Source organism: Pelophylax lessonae, assembly GCF_965119305.1.
Source record: "Pelophylax lessonae genome assembly, chromosome: 7".
Taxonomy (NCBI): domain Eukaryota; kingdom Metazoa; phylum Chordata; class Amphibia; order Anura; family Ranidae; genus Pelophylax; species Pelophylax lessonae.
Window position 1 is genome coordinate 59585855 of NC_138774.1, and position 17070 is coordinate 59602924.

Here is a 17070-nt window from a genome sequence, read left to right on the forward strand (position 1 = left end):
CAACTGAACCGCGATGGAGCGGGGGATTACTGTATACCCAAACACAATATAAAACGAAATTTTTGGTAAAATGTAAAACCTGGGCTCTACATCAAATACATAGATACCAAACATGTCAAACCTTAAGGCTCCGTTCACATGTCAGCGTATGGATCGTGGGCAGAACCGCCGCGGTTCCACCCGCGATCCGGAGATTATTGCAAATCGTGGGACGCCTATGCATTGCCCGTTGATTTGCAATAGCCCCCCAAACGCTGAGCGATGTTGCCGCGATTTCCGCCTGCCGAATCGCGGTAACATCGCGCAAAAAAAAATTGCGGGACGCATTACGCCCAAAAAAGTACAAGAGCTTCTTTGGAGCGTATTGCGTCCTGCGAATGTTTTTGCGCGATGTTACCGCGATTCGGCAGGCGGAAATCGCGGCAACATCGCTCGGCGTTTGGGGGGCTATTGCGATCCATACGCTGACATGTGAACGGAGCCTAAAACTGAAATGGTGAAAAACTATGGTACCCAAAACTGTGTGTAGGCGATGTGTTAAATGCCTTTACAGTTCATGATGGCCCTAGAATTATTGCAATCATTCCAGTGTTTACAAATATTTGTAATAGGTGTGGTGCAATCGCCATTTTCGCACATTGATGCAGCAATGACTAAGCACAGGTGTGTGAAACGCGTCTGCTGAATTGCTTCTTGAGCTGTGAGTGTCATGTCCTCGTTTTTAATGGATCTACAATAAAATATGAAGATTTTATGCTGGATGTGCCGCTACCTTTGTTTCTCTTTGCATCCATCCCATGATCGCGGACCCTGGCAGGCACCCAGCTCTCCATAGCAGCCATACCTGGTTCTTCCTACAGCATTGGAGCATCTCATGGTTTGCCTCCAGGCCCGGACTGGGACAAAAAATAGGCCCGGGCATTTTGGACTGAGCAGCCCGCGAGGGGGGGGGGGGGCGTGGTGGGGCGTGGCGTGGCGTTCGTCGGGATGGTTGATGACAGGATTTAATGTTCCAGGATGTGTGGATTTGATTACGGTACCTTTTTTAGTTTAATCTTCAATTTAGATCAGAGCTGCCATATGATGCTGTTTATTTTGTCTTACTTTAAATCCTGTTTTGATGGTTGAGTCCTAAAAATAGTATGAAGCAGATTAGTCCCAATTCCTGCACCTTCACACATCAAATCACCCCAATTCCTGCACTATCATACCTTAGATCACCCCAATTCCTGCACCTTCACACCTCAGATCAGCCCCTGGTAGGCTGGCACTGGCAGCAACAATTTTATTCAAATCGGGATTTATTCTGCAAATAGGCTGACCTGGCACTGGCAGGCATAGTACTAGACTAGTACTATGCCTGGCTGCCAGTGCCAGACAATTTGCAGAAGAAATCCTGATTTATTTGAATAAAATTGTTGCTGCCAGTGCCAGTCCAGCCTATCTGCAAAAGAAATCCCTAAGTAGAAGTCACTCCTCTCTCCAGTCCTCCACTTACCTTAGGTGTGCTGTGCGGTGTGGCTGCAGAGTGTTCCCGCTGGACATAGTACAGGAGATGGTCAGAGACTGCAAACATGATACAAGAGATGGTCAGAGACTGAGGACATGATACAGGAGATGGCCAGAGACTGAGGACATGATACAGGAGATGGCCAGAGACTGAGGACATGATACATGAGATGGTCAGAGACTGAGGACATGATACATGAGATGGTCAGAGACTGAGGACATGATACATGAGATGGTCAGAGACTGAGGACATGATACATGAGATGGTCAGAGACTGAGGACATGATACATGAGATGGTCAGAGACTGAGGACATGATACATGAGATGGTCAGAGACTGAGGACATGATACATGAGATGGTCAGAGACTGAGGACATGATACATGAGATGGTCAGAGACTGAGGACATGATAGAGGAGATGGTCAGAGACTGAGGACATGATAGAGGAGATGGTCAGAGACTGAGGACATGATAGAGGAGATGGTCAGAGACTGAGGACATGATAGAGGAGATGGTCAGAGACTGAGGACATGATAGAGGAGATGGTCAGAGACTGAGGACATGATAGAGGAGATGGTCAGAGACTGAGGACATGATAGAGGAGATGGTCAGAGACTGAGGACATGATAGAGGAGATGGTCAGAGACTGAGGACATGATAGAGGAGATGGTCAGAGACTGAGGACATGATAGAGGAGATGGTCAGAGACTGAGGACATGATAGAGGAGATGGTCAGAGACTGAGGACATGATAGAGGAGATGGTCAGAGACTGAGGACATGATAGAGGAGATGGTCAGAGACTGAGGACATGATAGAGGAGATGGTCAGAGACTGAGGACATGATAGAGGAGTTGGTCAGAGACTGAGGACATGATAGAGGAGATGGTCAGAGACTGAGGACATGATAGAGGAGATGGTCAGAGACTGAGGACATGATAGAGGAGATGGTCAGAGACTGAGGACATGATAGAGGAGATGGTCAGAGACTGAGGACATGATAGAGGAGATGGTCAGAGACTGAGGACATGATACAGGAGATGGTCAGAGACTGAGGACATGATACAGGAGATGGTCAGAGACTGAGGACATGATAGAGGAGATGGTCAGAGACTGAGGACATGATACAGGAGATGGTCAGAGACTGAGGACATGATACAGGAGATGGTCAGAGACTGAGGACATGATACAGGAGATGGTCAGAGACTGCCGACATGATACAGGAGATGGCCAGAGACTGCCGACATGATACAGGAGATGGTCAGAGACTGCCGACAGGATACAGGAGATGGCCAGAGACTGCCGACACGATACAGGAGATGGCCAGAGACTGCCGACACGATACAGGAGATGGCCAGAGACTGCCGACACGATACAGGAGATGGTCAGAGACTGCCGACACGATACAGGAGATGGTCAGAGACTGCCGACACGATACAGGAGATGGTCAGAGACTGCCGACACGATACAGGAGATGGTCAGAGACTGCCGACAAGATACAGGAGATGGCCAGAGACTGCCGACATGATACAGGAGATGGCCAGAGACTGAGGACGTGATACAGGAGATGGCCAGAGACTGCGGACATGATACAAGAGATGGTCAGAGACTGCGGACATGATACAGGAGATGGTCAGAGACTGCGGACATGATACAAGAGATGGTCAGAGACTGCGGACATGATACAGGAGATGGTCAGAGACTGCGGACATGATACAGGAGATGGTCAGAGACTGGGGACATGATACAGGAGATGGTCAGAGACTGCGGACATGATACAGGAGATGGTCAGAGACTGCGGACATGATACAGGAGATGGTCAGAGACTGCGGACATGATACAGGAGATGGTCAGAGACTGCGGACATGATACAGGAGATGGTCAGAGACTGCGGACATGATACCTGAGAGACTGCAGATGTGATACAAGAGAAGGTCAGAGACTGCAGACATGATAGAAGATAGGACACTAGGGGGGCCGGAGAGCACAGGGAAAGCAGATAGCACTGGAGGAGCTGAAGGGCAAGGGGGGGGGACTGGAGAGAAGTAAGGAAGGCGCAGGGTGTGGATAGCACTGGGGGGGGCAGGGAAAACCAGGGGGATGGAGAGCACAGGGTAGGGGGACTGGAGAGCACTGAGGGGGGGGGGGAACTGGAAATCACTTGGCCAGGGAGCACAGGGGGGTGGAGAGCACTAGGGGAGCCAGAAAGCATAGGGGGAGATGAAAAGCACTGTGGGGACTTGAAGAGCAGGGGGGGGGCTGAAGAGCAGGGGGGGGGGCTGAAGAGCAGGGGGGGGGCTGAAGAGCAGGGGGGGGGCTGAAGAGCAGGGGGGGGGTCTGAAGAGCACAAGGGGGGGCTAAGAGCAGGAGGGGAGGGTTAAGATCACTGGGGGGGGCAGTAAAATAAGTTGAATAGGAGGAGGATGGGACAGCTCAGCTGCATATAGAGAAATTGATATTTCTCCTGCAGCCGCAGAATGCCTGCAGAAGGGAGGAGGAGAATCAGGCATCCATCCAGCGGCAGCAGGAGGAGGAAGAGGGAAACATCAAATCCTCTATATGAAGCCGCCCCATCCCCCTCCTATTCAGTAGCAGACAGTACACACGGCCGGTGACACCAGGGCTGCACAGCACTGAAGACACTGGCGTCGTGAGGAGCCGCACTTACCTTCTCTCTCCGGCCCGTCGCCGCCCCCGCGAGCAGCCCGGAGTCAGAGTGAAGGAGCTGCCATCTGCAGCTGATTGCTTCCATGGCCGATCCTGCGAGTGCGGACTGTGCTGCTGGCCGCGCCGGGCAGGACACCGGCTGCGGCGGGAAGGAACACACATACGAACTTCTCTTCACTTCCGGCTCCCTAGCCAATCAGCCTCCTGCTCAGGGGGTGTGACTCACAGCAGAAGGCTGATTGGCCGCGGAGCCGGTGTAGCTGGCAAGAACACCGGCCGCGGCCGCCGCAGTGAGGGAAAATGACAGTCTGGCTTCTTTACATTCTACTGTGAGGAGTCGGACTAAGTGAGAGCGGGCGCCGCGGCCCACCGGGATTATGCCCGGTCCGCCCGATGGTCAGTCCGGCCCTGTTTGCCTCAAGCGGTGCAAACAAAAAAGTGTTGGCAGCCGATGCGTGTTTTGTGTTTGTATATGCATGTATTGATGTATTGATAGCAACAAAAGTGACACTTAAAGCTGAACAAAACTCTCTCAATCAATATTAACTAGTTTTAACCCCGATGCTGCTAGAATTAGTAAATTGATAGGAAGGTATATTATATTTACTATATCTATATCTATATCTATATATATAGATATATATATATATATACACACACACACACAGTATATATATATATATACAGTATATATATATATATATATATATATATATATATATATAGAATATCTATATATAGAATATCTATAGATAGATAGATAGATAGATAGATAGATAGATAGATAGATACTCTTCAAGGAAGGCTGTCCACAAGGTTTAGGAGTGTGTCTATGGGAATGTTTGACCATTCTTCCAGAAACCCATTTGTGAGGTCAGGCACAGATGTTGGAGAGAAGCCTGGCTCCGCAGTTTTCGCTCTAAATTATGGCAAAGTTGTTCTATCGGGTTGAGGTCAGGACTCTGTGCAGGCCAGTCAAGTTCCTCCACTCAAAACTTGCTCATCCGTGTGTTTATGGACCTTGCTTTGTGCATTGGTGCGCAGTCAGGTTGGAACAGAAAGGGACCATCCCCAAACTGTTCCAAAGTTGTCCAAAGGGTCAAAGCCCAACCCCTGAAAAACAACCCCACACCATAATCCCCCCTCCACCAAATGATCCAAATGATTTGGACCATTGCACTGGTCCAAAAATCATTTGGTGGAGGGGGGGTTATGGTGTGGGGTTGTTTTTCAGGGGTTGGGCTTGGCCATTTAGTTCCAGTGAAGGGAACTCTTAACCACTTAAGCCCCGGAAGATTTTACCCCCTTCCTGACCAGGGTTTTTTTTGCGATTTTTTACTGCGTGACTTTAACAGACAATTGCGCGGTCGTGCGACGCTGTACCTAAACGAATTTGACGTCCTTTTTTCCCCACAAACAGAGCTTTCTTTTGGTGGTATTTGATCACCTGTGCGCTTTTTACTTTTTGCGCTATAAACAAAAAAAGAGCGTAAATTTTGCAAAAATAACAATATTTTTCACATTTTTTATATGAAATTCCCCCCCAAAAAAATGTAAAAATCAAAATTTTTTAACATTTTTGGCCAATTTGTTTTCTGCTGCATATGTTTGGTAAAAAAAATTGCAAAAAGCGTATTTTGATTGGTTTGCGCAAAAGTTATTGCGTTTACTAACTAAGGGAAAGATTTCGGTCATTTTTGGTGGTTTTTTTTTAACGCGTAATGGCGGCGATCTGCGATTTTTTTTGCGGTACTGCGACATTGCGGCGGACAGATTGGACCCTTGACTGACATTTTTGACACTTTTGGGGTTAGAATGGGTCCATGCGAATTTCTCTCAATCCATCTATCTAACTCTTAGAAAAGAGAGGCTCTCATGGTGTAGTACATTAAGGTATATCTTTATTCAATAACAGTTGCAGACTACTTACATCAATGCAGATAAAACAGTGCAGAAAAAACCTCCAATACGACCGCCGATGCGGTGAGCTCCGAGGCTTCCGGTCTCGGCCGAAGACCGGAAGTGACGTCAATGCGGCTTGTTACTGACGCGTTGCGCTACGAACGCCCGTAGCGCAACGCGTCAGAGACAAGCCGCATTGCGCTACGAACGCCCGTAGCGCAACGCGTCAGAGACAAGCCGCATTGACGTCACTTCCAGTCTTCGGCCCTTTGAAAAAGCTATGGGCGTTCGTAGCGCAACGCGTCAGTAACAAGCCGCATTGACGTCACTTCCGGTCTTCGGCCGAGACTGAAAGCCTCGGAGCTCACCGCATTGGCGGTCGTATTGGAGGTTTTTTCTGCACTGTTTTATCTGCATTGATGTAAGTAGTCTGCAACTGTTATTGAATAAAGATATACCTTAATGTACTACACCATGAGAGCCTCTCTTGTCTAAGAGTTAGATAGATGGATTGAGAGAAATTCGCGTGGACCCATTCTGAATCATAAAGCCAAAAACAGCTGGAGGGAAATTAGCGTGTGTCCGGAAAGTGTGAGGAGCTTGGATAACAGTACTTAAACGCTCTTTTTGAGTGTTGTGGAGGTGAGCGGCCACTGCACCTGGGGTTGGATTGCGAGCTCACCGGGACACATCCACTTTGCTGTGTTTGGATCTCACCTGTTGATTGCACTCGTATTGATCACTTTATTTTGAGGCACCTTGCACTTTAATGACCGTATTGGACTGATTGAAGCCTTCTGTGTGGACACTTATGCACCTTATGTTCAGCACTGTTGCACTTTTAAATATTCAGTCCGTCGGTTGACATTTCTTTTATTTGGACTGATATCACCATCCTTGTTATTTGCACAATTTTTTTGTTTATTGTTTATCAATTAATTTGCTTGCTGTCACTATATTGATTAGACACTCTTTGCATATTTAATTTTCACCGTCAGCCATTCCCGTTTTTTAAGAACCACATAGATTTGGAGTAAGCACACATTATTTTGTGATCATCACTTGAGAACATTCTTTGCATTGCTTTTTATCATCACCTATGCTCGGATTGTGCTGATTATTACATCTGACTTTAGGAGCTCACTTACACATCTAGTTATTTTCGGATTTATGTGATATTTAATGCTTTTATGATCTTTGGGTATTGATTGCTGAAGGCAAATAGAGTGGTCCACCTCATTTAGAGTCAAGCGCTGATTCTTCTGCTTTTACACACATTCCCATAGACACTCTCCTAAACCTTGTGTACAGCCTTCCCAGAAGATTTGAAGCTGTTATAGCTGCAAAGGGTGGAACAACTCAATATTAAACCCTTCAGACTAAGACTGGGATGCCATTAAAGTTCATGTGCGTGTAAAGGCAGGCGTACCAGTACTTTTGGTAATATAGTGTATCACCCAGAGGGGAATGTTTTGTTTCTCAACATAAGTATAGTTACTCTTTAATGTTTCTTTCCTGCCTAACTGCACTGTACACTGAGATGCACACCTGGATAAACTTAACACAAACAAATCACCAGGCCCGGATGGCGTACATCCGAGAGTACTCAAGGAACTCAGTAAAGTTATATATCGAGACCACTGTTCCTGATCTTTGCTGACAGTATTAGGACAGGAGATGTACCAGGGGATTGGAAGAAAGCCAACGTGATTCCGATATTCAAAAAGGGCCAGAGGCATATCCCGGGAAATTATAGGCCTGTCAGTTTGACATCAATAGTATGTAAACTTCTGGAGGGGATGATAAGGGACTATATGGTAGAGTTTGCTAAAGACAACAACATCATCAGCAGTAATCAGCACGGGTTTACAAATGGGCGTTCTTGTCAAACCAATCTCTTAACATTCTACGAGGAGGTGAGCTGTGAGCTTGATAGGGGGAGACCAGTGGATGTGGTGTACTTGGATTTCGCTAAGGCGTTTGATACAGTTCCCCACAAGCGCTTAATTTATAAAATAAGGTCTGCAGGTATCGACAGCAGGGTTTGCTCTTGGATACGGAACTGGCTTAAAAGGCGTGTAAGAAGGGTAGTAATAAACAGCGCATACTCAGACTGGTCTGAGGTGGTAAGCGGGGTCCCCCAAGGCTCAGTCTTGGGACCAACCTTGTTCAATTTATTCATAAACAACATTGAGGTCGGGATCAGTAGTTCGATATCAGTTTTTGCAGATGACACAAAATTGGCCAGGGCAATAACTTCACAACATGAAGCAAATATCCTACAGAATGACCTGGACAAAATTACAGAGTGGGCAACGACATGGCAAATGAGGTTTAACGTGGAGAAGTGTAAGGTTTTGCACTTGGGGACTAAAAACATAAAAACACAATACACGTTAGGAGGGGAACCCTTGGGGGAATCAAAAATGGAGAAGGATCTGGGAGTCTTGGTTGATGATAGATTATGCAACAGCATGCAATGTCAAGCGGCAGCTGCCAAAGCCAGCAGAACATTAGCATGCATAAAGAAAGGGATGCATTCCAGAGATAAGACTATAATCCTTCCACTTTATAAAACTCTGGTCCGACCGCATCTGGAGTATTCTGTCCAGTTCTGGTCGCCAGTCCTCAGGAGGGATGTGTTGGAGCTGGAGAGAGTCCAGAGAAGGGCAACTAAACTAATTAGGGGATTGGAGGACCTTGACTATGAAGAGCGTCTACAATCGCTCGATTTATTCTCCCTGGAGAAGAGACGTCTGAGGGGGGACATGATAGCAATTTATAAATATCTTAATGGGGATCCCAGCTTAGAAAAAAAGCTGTTCATTCGAAGGGATTGCATTATGACTCGAGGGCATACAATGCGATTAGAGGAGAAGCGTTTTAACCTCAAGCAACGTGGGGGGTTCTTTACTGTTAGGGCTACAAGATTGTGGAATTCTCTACCACAAGAGGTGGTTTCTGCGGGTAGTATGGTGGCTTTCAAAAGACTCTTAGACTTACATCTCAAGGATCAGAACATTCAGGGGTATGTGAGATGATTACAGCCACACACACCAACACAGGTTGAACTAGATGGACTATTGTCTTTATTCAACCTCACCTACTATGTAACTATGTAACTATATGTAACACCTGCAGCTCAATGCACAATTTCAGCATGCCAAGATTAATTAAGTCCTGCACATGCACAGGAGTGACATCATCTTGGTCCAGCCAATCAAAATAGCCAAAGATTGGTACCCAGAAGAAGACCTGCTAAAGATGTCAGTGGCCAGTGAGGGAGCTTCATGACACCACAGTTCTGGAGTGGAGGTTCAGATTTAAGTAAAACTGACCCAAACCTATCAAAATTGATCTATACAATAACCAGTCAATACATAAAGGTTGCTTTCCTACGTGCTCTATTTTGTAGTGTCATTGTGCGGCGTTCTTGACTGAAATAATTGCCAAAGTAGCAGTCTAATTAGCGAACAATGTGCATTCTTTTTAGAACACAAACATCTTGGTGACACACAGTTACAGGCAGATAAGATCTGGTCCAGCAAACTTCGGCTCCGCCCACCTGTCAGTGTGAAAGGAAACCTTCAGACTTCCATTGTTCTAAAAATACAGAATGGATAATCTCTTAGCAACAAGCAAACTGTATTTACTGAAGTTTTGTAACAGACAGTTTCCGAATAACAATTCTGAAAAACTGAACTGAACTGCCAGTACAAAGTAGAACTATGGCCTTCCAAAAATATGTGCAGCAGCACTTAATTATAAGAGCATCTGTTTTGCAGTTTTCCATTAGACCCTCTGTAAAGTCCCAAAAATACCTGGTAATCCTGCTGAAAAGTCCACTTAATGCGGCGCCCTGTGATGGGGTGGCAATAATGCTGCACTGCTCCAGAATTCAGAGCAGACCTGCCTTTCTTTTGTAGGCTGTGCCTGCTTGTACTATAGCACATTGAAAAAATGTTGCAGGAGCGTGACCAACAATGGTGTCACTGTAGATTCATAAGCCTGTAGCTTGTAAGTCAGCAATAAGAGAACGGCGCACCGACCTAGTGCATTACCACTAAAAAGGTTTATTAAAATTTAAAAAAAAATGTGTATTATACTCAGCAGCACCTTTCTGGCTCTGAGGAAGAGGGTTTGCCCTCGAAACGCGTCAGCCTAGCCTTGGCAGATCCATGCAGACTTCTGAATGCTATCCAGCACCGCACAGTGCCTTGGCTACCTTGGAGATCTTGTGTTGATCATGTTTACATGTGTGCTATCTACAATTGTTTTGTGAATATAATATACATTTTTTTTTTAATTTTAATAAACCTTTTTAAGGGTAATGCACTAGGTCGGTGCGCCCTTCTCTTGTTGTTGTCATTTAGTGTGTTTTGAATACCCTTGGTCCTGAGGGGGCAGCAAGACCACAAGCGATACCAACAAAAGACATCTATATATATTCTATTCCCCCATCATTCTCTACTTGAGCGCAGGAGATATGTTTGAAGCTTGTAAGTCAGCACCTGGCCACACCCAATACTGTCCACTGCTTTCTGAATTGCACCTCTGCCTCTGTTGCTGAAAGCCTCACACTTTGAGCTGGATTGCCACCTTCTACCTGGAAGTGAAGTCAGCGGCTTTTCTCTGAGGGACATTGCATACCCGGAAGTGCTGGGAGCCACCAGCACAGCCGGAACCAGTGAAGATACCCTGGATCCCCAGTGCTCGTCCTCCTACTGGGGTGGATGAACCCTTTACATGCCATTTTATTGTAGCACTACCCCCTTGAGGGTTGCTGCTAAGTGTATGTTCTCCTGCACTGCTTTGACCCTGTAAACCGTCCAGCCCTCCTGACACTCTAGGTTCAAACATTTTGTATATACCTTTAAGTAACACACTGGCACAATATGAATGAGCTTTAGCTTTTACTCAGAAGATGAACTTGTAGAATTGTATTAGGTAGCTAGACCCTGGCTAAACCACCGGGGTTCAGCTGAACTGACATCCAAAAGATAATGAGATAACAGGCTGTAATAACACCAATGATATCCATAAACACAATCTCTCTTAAAATATGCATGTAGATCTCTCAAATGAACTATATATATCACTATGAAGAACTCAGGATAAAGGGGAAGCCCGGACCAGCCTATACCACCTGTATCCTAATGAGAGATAGGGTGATCTAGATACCAGTAATAGTATAATAATGTCCTACTCGCAAGGCCTTGCTAAAGTCTTCACCGGCAGTTGGAGCTCATAAAATTAAACATTTCCAATAGGATTCAGTATATAGCAAACAATGCAGAATAGTTGATTATAATCCTAAGTGATCTGGTTGCTGATTCAACTGCAAAAGGTCTGCGTTCAGTGTAACTAAAACTGTAACAACTGTTGTCTGAACTGTGAGCAGATGCCCTCTCACCAAATCCTGATGTCCATCAATGAGGGTCTTGGAGAAACAGGCGATGAAATCCTCCACGCTCTGTGGCCTCGAGATGTCTGTGATATGCTATCTCAGGGTGTCCCGCCGACTCCACCCGATCAGCGATGCTGCAGGTTGTCTGCAATGCTGCGATGAACATCCTGTGCAGTAGGCCGCAGTCTGCTATCTCGCTCTATGTCCAGCAGGCTGATGTGAACACGATGGGTTCCAGGAAGCAAGAGGCCCCAAGCCTGTTTAGCCGATTCCTTTATAGCCTCTCCCAAGATGCTACACTGTTCCAAAGCTTGCTGGGAAAGATAGTTCTTAAACAATCCAGCCGCATAGTCATAACTTTACAGAAGACTACAATTCCCACAATGCTGTTCTCCCAGTCTCTGCAATATGATGATTTAATCCTGACACCAATACTAGAGGGATGCAAAGACAATCTGAAGGAACAGAAGGCGAGTCTTCACTATCAGATAATGGTAGTCCAGCCCCGGCTACATCCTCCCCCCAGTTGAACGTCTTTGATCCCCGAAGACAAAGGATAACTTTATTAAAGCAGACCTACTGTATAATATTTCAAAGAGAATTGTAAACAATAACTCTACTAATTAGAAGCTACAGTAGCTAATAACTGACTAATAGAAGGGTTTTCTGATAACAAACTATACAAAATATCAGGAAAAGTTGAATCATTCTCCCAAAAGGCCAGTAACAAGTTGATGGCCCACCTAATAGTGTCAGAAGGTAGAACAGGGTCATCTTCTACCAAAGGTTCGGTAGAAGAGGCTAGCACTTGGCTGGAACGTTGAGCAGTAGAAATAAGGTCATCAGAACTCTCCCTTAGGGTATCATATGTAAGTCTCTTAGGTGGATGAATTTCCTGTCTGAGTCTAGAATACATGTTTTCCACAGATTCAGGTTCAATCAGCCCATGCTTGAATTTTATGGACATTTCAACCAGAACTTACTCGTATATATGCCCTTCTCTTCTCAGCCTATTGAGCGCTTATGTTTTTGTTGTTTGTTGCCTGGGAGGGGGAGCATGTGAGGCAAAAATAAAGGATGACTTGGCTGAGTAAAGAAATACAAAGGAGGTTTTTTGTTTATTTTATGGAGCGTGTGCATCACATAGTAGATTTGGTACTGCAGCAGAGTGCTCCTTTACTTACCAGGCACTTTAACTCATTTTTTAACATTTCCCTGGGTTTGCACAGCACTATAATCTCCTGTTTGCCTTATTGATGGCAGGGTTCCTTCCACAACCAATACCCAAGTACACAGGGCCACGTCCAGGCCCGGACTGGGACATAAATTAGGCCCAGGCATTTTAGACTAAGTAGCCAATTTTTTCAGGGACAAGAGTGGCATTCTCAGGGTGGTTGGTGTTGGGATATTCATGGAGTCGGTCCTCCCCAATGTAATGTAAAGGGGCTCTGTGATATAAAGGGGACTGCACTGAAGAGGGGCACTGTAATACAGTGTCCCTTTACATTACAGTGCCCCTTTACATTACAGTGCCCCTAGCAATCACAGCCCCCCATCAGAGTACCCCTTGCAATCCTCCCCCCCCCCTTTCTCACTAATCACAGTGACTTTCCCTGCACAGTCCTACCTTCGGCAGGGAAGAGTCAGGATTCAGCCTGTGTGTCCTCTCCAGGGTCTCCCACCCCACCAACAATTTCATCCTATCAGCAGGGCAGGGGGAGGGAGGAACTGCAGATCTGTATCATATTTACAAGCGGGTGATTATCTGCTTGTTAATTATGAAAAGACTCCCACTCTCTGTGCAGTTCTCCAGCTCCTCCTGCCCCCTGCTCTGTTGATAGGATGACATTGTTGGCGGGGTGGGAGAACCAGGAGAGGAGACACAGACATGGCCGCATAGCGGGAGGTGAGCAACAACCGGGGTCTATGTTAGTCCTGTCCATATTGCAGTCGCAGCTTACCTCCCGCTGTGCAGCCCAGTCATCGACAGGCTACTCTTGTTAGGACGTGCTGTCCAGTGTGCCCTATGGCCACTTGGATGATGGGATCAAAAGCTTTCCAGGCCTAATTCAATCATATAGAATGATATATGAACAGGCAGAACTGGCCATTAACACCTTAGAAGGAGAAGCAAGAAGGTTAATCCTGCACTTCCATGCAGAAGACCAGGATTCCCTTGACAAGACAGTTACTGTAACTGCTTAGAAGCAATGTACAGTCAAGCAGAAGCTTCAGGAGAGCTTAGGACTCACTTCATTGACAGAGAGCGGGAGAAATTATTCTTCAATATGCAAATCAACTACAAGATATGGCAGCAGAGATCCATCATAGGGAACAGGGCTGAGAAGGATGGACCAACTGGGGTGATGTGAATGGATGGCTAAAGAAAGAATTTGAAAAAGGAAGAGGAATAGGGCGCTTCTGTCAGGAAATGTCCACCAGTGAACTATACTCGTTTATTATCACATCAGCATCAGCTTCAACATCAGGGTTAAGGGAAGGGGGAAAGACTGGGGGAGCACTTCAGGTAAAGGAAGCAACTCTGAAGGAAATTAAAGTAGAAAAAAACAGAAGGCACTTTTAAGTGCAGTATTAACCACTTAAGCCCCGGAAGATTTTACCCCCTTCCTGACTAGGGGGTATTTTGCGATTCGGCACTGCGTGACTTTAACGGACAATTGCGCGGTCGTGCGGCGCTGTACCTAAACGAATTTGACATCCTTTTTTTCCCACAAATAGAGCTTTCTTTTGGTGATATTTGATCACCTTTGCGATTTTTTGATCATGTGCTATAAACAAAAAAAGAGCGACAATTATGCAAAAATAACAATATTTTTCACATTTTTTTATATGAAATTCCCCAAAAAAAATGTAAAAATCAAAATTTTTTAACATTTTCAGCCAATTTGTTTTATGCTACATATGTTTGGTAAAAAAAATCGCAAAAAGCGTATTTTGATTGGTTTGCGCAAAAGTTATCGCGTTTACTAACAAAGGGAAAGATTTTTGTCATTTTTGTTGTTTTTTTTAACGCGTAATGGCGGCAATCTGCGTTTTTTTTTGCGGTACTGCGACATTGCGGCGGACAGATCGGGCCCTTGACTGACATTTTTGACACTTTTGGGGTTACCAGTGACATTTCTACAGTAATCAGTGCTATACATATGCACTGTTACTGTAAAATTACACTGGCAGTGAAGGGGTTAACTTTTTTTTGAGAGGGGTGGTGTGTGTCCCTAGGGGCGTGATTCTAACTGTGATTGGCTGTGGCTTGAGCTGTAGGAACAATGATCAACGGTCCTACATAGTAGAACCGTATGATCACTGTTTCTACACAGGGGAGAATGACAGGCAGCTTGTTTACATTAGCCGCCTGCCTTTCTCCCTCTCCACCGACGATCGCCGAGTGACCGGCGGACGTCGGGTCCGCTCGTCACACGCGCGGGGGAGTCCGTGACCGCGCGGGAGCGGGAGCGCGCCTCAGGCGGCGCGCGCTCGCTCCCCAGAGCCTCACAGGCTAGTGACGTACCCATATGTCGCTTTGCCTGTGAGGGGCTGACCGCCGCAGTATATGTACTTGCGGCGGTCGGCAAGTGGTTAAGGAGCATTTATTCATAAAAAGCAGTTAAAAAACACTTACAATGTAGTAGATTTACTTTAGCATCTCATTTAGCATAATAGGCATCCTGTAGAGTCCCTGGCCTCTAGGGGGGAGGGATGCCAATTATGCTGACTGAGATGCTCATTTGATCTACTACATTGTAAGTGTTTTTTAACTGCTTTTTATGAATAAATACTCCTTAATACTGCACTTAGAAGCACCTTCTAAAGGAAGAATTTGTAGATGGACTGTTGTCTGACAAGGTCAGAGAAACAAACCTTACAAAAAAGATAGAAACACCATTTTGTTTCACAAACTGTTAGAAACAGTCATTGGAGCAAAGATGAATAGGCTTGGACGCACCCATGCCTGTCATAGGGTAAAAAACAACAATAAACCACCTGCAACCTAACAAACAGCCAAATGGGAGGTGGCTATCCACTAATTGACAGAAGGAATGGCACAGCCCCACTGGAATTATTGACAGTCGATTTTCTTACACTTGACATGTCAGAGGACAGACAATATCACAGTCTAGTCAGGGTGGACCACTTTACCAAATTTGAGGTGGCGGTACCAATCCACAACTAGACCTCCAAGACTGGAAGTAATTCTGCCCTCCTAATGACTGTCTGTAGAAAATATAAATAAGGCCAGGGACCCCAGTTCCAAAGCAAGTTCTTCCAAGAATGGTGCCATTCACTAGATATTAAGAAGTTTCACCCTGTATCACCCACAAAGCAATAGGGCATGTAAGAGGTTCAGTCATAAACTGAAAACTGCTAAATGTCTTAGTTATTGAAAAGTGAAGGAAATAGGCCCAATACTTGGCCCAAGTGTTTTCGAATTACAACCATACAGTGTACTCCACAACAGGCTGCTTATCCTACCATTTTGTGTCTGACTGTATTCTCAAAGGTGAGGGCACAGACATTTGGGCCACAATCCTCACAGAAAAACTGGAGCCAACTCCAACTTCCTGGATTTGAGAATGAAAACAGCACCTGTCTGAAGTCCAACACTCCGTTAAAGATCGGTCATGGGTGGATCAAGGAATGTTGGAAGTGTCAGACTTTGATCTTCAAGTTGGGTATAGAGTGCTAGTCTAAAATGCACACCAACTTGGAAAATTGCAAATATCCCCAAAAGAAGTTACTGGAGTTGTCCTAAAACAACCTATTTCAGGTGTGCCTGTCTATGATAACCAGAGAGTAGTAATGAGCTTCGAGTTTGAGCGAACCCAACATAAGATCGATGCGAACATCGGCTGTACGTTTGTTCATAGAACAACGAACAAACAGGGCAGTTCGCGGGAAATTTGCCCACCATAATACAATGCTTGTGATTGGCCAAAGCATGCACCTTGATCTGTATTCTTTGGCCAATCACAGCTCAATGTCCGTGATTGGCCAAAGGCAGGGTGCCATTAGCCAATCACGGCTCAGGGGCTAAGTCCACGCCCCACACTATATAAAGGCTGCTTAAACAGCAACCGCATGCAATGTGTAAGGAGTGGAGATTAGGCAGGATAGTTAGTGGAGTGTGCGGTTTATAGTTTAATAGATCAGCCAGTGTAGTAGATCTACAGTATATATTTATCAGCTATTTCAGTGTGCAGTTTATAGATTAATAGATCAGCCAGTGTAGTAGATCTATATATTTATCAGCTATTTAATTTATCAGCTATTTCAGTGTGCAGTTTATAGATTAATAGATCAGCCAGTGTAGTAGATCTACAGTATATATTTATCAGCTATTTCAGTGTGCAGTTTATAGATTAATTTATCAGCCAGTGTAGTAGATCTATATATTTATCAGCTATTTCATTTATCAGCTATTTCAGTGTGCGGTTTATAGATTGAAAGATCAGCCAGTGTAGTAGATCTATATATTTATCAGCTATTTCAGGAGATACTGAAGTATATATATATATATATATATAAGGCAAACAATAGTGCAGCGCTATCAAATATGGTGCAACCCATA

At 45.3% G+C, this 17070-nt stretch overlaps 1 protein-coding gene across 1 annotated transcript in view; it reads right to left on the reverse strand.

Annotated features, from left to right (window-relative positions):
* Positions 1-17070, reverse strand: part of LOC309560913 (uncharacterized protein) — a 60979-nt gene that overhangs the window by 13003 nt on the left and 30906 nt on the right. The gene's annotated exons all lie outside the window — the stretch shown is intronic.